Genomic DNA, 4,023 nt, shown 5'->3' on the forward strand with positions numbered 1-4,023 from the left:
GAAGAAGAAGACGAAGAAATATCAAGGGAAATTTCACGATTACTTCAACAAAAGGAAGAGGCCATTCAGCCATACAATGAGCCTCTAGAGATCATTAACCTTGGTTCCGATGGGAACAGAAAAGAGGTTAAGATTGGAGCTTCGCTCAGTTCAGAGATCAGAGAGAGTTTGATACAGCTGCTCAAAGAATTCTCAGATGTCTTCGCTTGGTCTTATCAAGATATGCCAGGGTTGGATACCAGTATAGTGGAGCATCACTTGCCATTAAAAGCAGAATGCCCTCCGGTCAAGCAAAAATTAAGAAGAACTCATCCGGAGATGGCCATGTAAATCAAAGAGGAAGTTCAAAAGCAGATCAACGCAGGTTTCCTCGTCACTTCAGAATACCCTCAGTGGTTAGCTAACATTGTTCCCGTTCCTAAGAAAGACGGAAAAGTCCACATGTGCGTCGACTACAGAGATTTGAACAAAGCTAGCCCTAAGGATGATTTTCCTTTACCACATATTGATATGTTGGTAGACAGTACAGCAAAATCCAAAGTTTTCTCATTCATGGACGGATTTTCAGGATACAACCAAATCAAAATGGCACCTGAAGACATGGAAAAAACAGCTTTCATCACCCCCTGGGGCACGTTCTGCTACCGTGTTATGCCTTTTGGACTAAAGAACGCAGGGGCAACTTATCAAAGGGCCATGACTACGCTTTTCCACGACATGATGCATACGGAAGTGGAAGTCTATGTGGACGACATGATTGCCAAATCAGAAAATGAAGAAGATCACATACAGAATCTGACAAAGTTATTTCAACGCTTACGGAAGTTTCAGCTTCGCCTGAACCCCAACAAGTGCACCTTTGGTGTCTATTCAGGAAAACTCCTTGGTTTCATTGTCAGCAAACGAGGAATTGAAGTAGATCCAGACAAAGTCAAGGCAATCCAAGAAATGCCTTCACCCAGAACCGAGAAACAAGTTAGAGGATTTCTTGGACGTCTGAATTACATCTCGAGATTCATATATCTCATGACTGCAACTTGCGCTCCTATTTTCAAACTTCTACGGAAAAATCAAAGTTGCGTCTGGACAGACGATTGTCAGAAAGCGTTCGACAGCATTAAGGAATATCTGCTCGAACCACCCATCTTGTCTCCTTCAGTGGAAGGAAGACCTTTGATAATGTACTTAACCGTCTTAGAAGACTCCATGGGTTGTGTCCTTGGACAGCAAGACGAGACAAAGAGAAAAGAGCATGCCATCTACTACCTGAGCAAGAAATTCACTGACTGTGAATCCTGCTACTCCATGCTCGAGAAGACGTGTTGTGCTTTGGCCTGGGCTGCCAAGCGTCTCCGCCAGTACATGATTCGACATACTACTTGTTTGATCTCTCATATGGATCCAATCAAGTACATCTTTGAGAAGCCTGCTTTAACCGGGAGAATTGCCCGTTGGCAGATGTTGTTATCAGAATATGACATTGAGTATCACGCACAGAAAGTCGTGAAAGGAAGCATTCTAGCTGAGCACCTGGCTCACCATCCACTCAATGTTCATGAATCAACCAGTTTCGACTTTCCGGACGAGGACGTCATGTACCTCAAGATGAAAGATTACGACGAGCCACTACCAGACGAAGGACCTGAGATAGGATCCCAGTGGGGCTTAATCTTTGACGGAGCTGTCAATGCTTATGGACGAGGAATTGGGGCAATCATTGTTACACCTCAGGGTACCCATATTCCATTTACTGCCAGATTAACTTTCAAATGCACAAACAATGAGGCCGAATATGAAGCTTGCATCATGGGTCTCGAAGAAGCCATGGATCTAAGAATCAAACACTTGGATGTATACGGAGATTCTGCTTTGGTCATCAATCAAATCAAAGGAGAATGGGAAACACGCCAACCAGGGCTAATTCCTTACAAAGACTACGCGAGAAGATTGTTACCATTCTTCGACAGGGTAGATTTTCATCACATTCCTCGTGAAGAAAACAACTTGGCTGATGCATTAGCCACACTCTCTTCCATGATTAGGATAAATCATTGGAATGACATTCCTCGGATCGATGTTATGCGCCTGGATAATCCCGCTCATGTTTTCACAGTAGAAGCAATCATCGACGACAAACCGTGGTATCACGACATCAAGAACTATCTTCAAAAGCAAGAGTACCCTCTCGGGGCGTCAAAGAAAGATAGAAAGACTTTGAGAAAGTTAGCTTGTAGATTCTTCATGAATGAAGATGTTCTGTACAAGAGAAACTTCGACATGGTTCTGCTCAGATGCGTTGACAGAAAAGAAGCAGAAATACTCATAAGAGAAATACATGAAGGTTCCTTTGGTACTCACACCAATGGACATACCATGACAAGGAAAATACTGAGAGCAGGATATTATTGGCTGACGATGGAGTCAGATTGCTACCAGTACGCAAAGAGGTGCCACAAATGCCAGGTCTACGCCGATAAAATTCATGTGCCACCATCTCTTCTCAACATACTCTCTTCCCCTTGGCCTTTCTCCATGTGGGGAATCGACATGATTGGAATGATCGAACCAAAAGCGTCCAACGGACATCGCTTCATCTTGGTAGCCATAGACTATTTCACCAAATGGGTTGAAGCAGCTTCATATGCAAACGTTACAAGACAAGTTGTCGTCAGGTTTATCAAGAATCACATCATCTGTCGCTACGGCGTTCCTAGCAAGATAATCACTGACAATGGGTCAAATTTGAATAACAAAATGATGAAGGAGCTTTGTGAAGAATTCAAGATCGAACATCACAACTCATCTCCTTATAGACCAAAGATGAATGGAGCTGTAGAAGCAGCTAATAAAAACATCAAGAAAATCATTCAGAAGATGGTCATCACTTACAAAGATTGGCATGAAATGCTCCCGTATGCTCTTCATGGTTATCGTACATCAGTACGTACTTCGACTGGAGCAACTCCTTTCTCCCTTGTATATGGCATGGAGGCAGTCCTACCTATAGAGGTTGAGATTCCATCAATGAGAGTCTTGATGGAAGCAAAATTAACAGAAACCGAGTGGTGTCAAAGCAGATTCGATGAATTGAACTTAGTCGAAGAAAAGCGCATGACAGCTTTATGCCACAGACAGCTATATCAACAAAGAATGAAGAAAGCTTTCGACAAAAAGGTTCGACCTCGCACAATCAAAGAAGGCGACCTTGTACTCAAAAAGATTCAATCTTTTCTCACAGATTCGAGAGGGAAATGGACTCCCAATTATGACGGCCCCTACGTGGTCAAGAGAGCTTTCTCAGGAGGAGCCTTAATACTCACGACTATGGATGGAGAAGAATTCACCCATCCTGTGAACGTCGACGCAGTCAAGAAATACTTCGCCTAAATAAACAAAAGAACAGCTCGCTAAGTTGAAAACTCGCAAAGAGCGGCTTAGGCAAAAAAGAGCGTCTCGGTGAATCGAAAACCCGAAAGGGCGATTCAGGCAAAAATTAGAGACATAAAAAATATATATTAATCAATCCCGGTAGACTTAAAGCCCGAAAGGGGTAGTTTACGCAAAAGTTAGGGATATATGGCAAGTAACTGTGTCCAGGACAAACTTGATCATTCAAAATCCATAGCGGAGTATTCATCAGCAGTAGGTCATCTTCTACGAAGCACGAATACAGCGCAACTCGGAGTGGAAGGGAAAGATAACGGTCGTCACGTTTCATCGTAGCCCTTTTCTCGAAAATTACCAATTTCCAACTTTGTAAATACTCCATGGAATCAAGCATTTGGCTGATTACCATTCCATATATAATAATTTGAGCCTTGTGCTTTTCCTTTGCAATCTAGTCTTATTCAGTTTCTTGAAATGCATTTTAAGTTTAAACAGTCATTTTCTTGAAACAAATGTTTTCATAAAATAAAATGAATTTACTTGCAAAAATAAAGGTGAAATTTCTTTCTAAGGTTTACAAACAATAGGAAGAATGCAAACAGTTGCTCCGAGAACGGTTGAGACTCCGGGAACCAA

This window comes from Vicia villosa, linkage group LG6, assembly GCF_029867415.1.
Source record: "Vicia villosa cultivar HV-30 ecotype Madison, WI linkage group LG6, Vvil1.0, whole genome shotgun sequence".
NCBI lineage: Eukaryota > Viridiplantae > Streptophyta > Magnoliopsida > Fabales > Fabaceae > Vicia > Vicia villosa.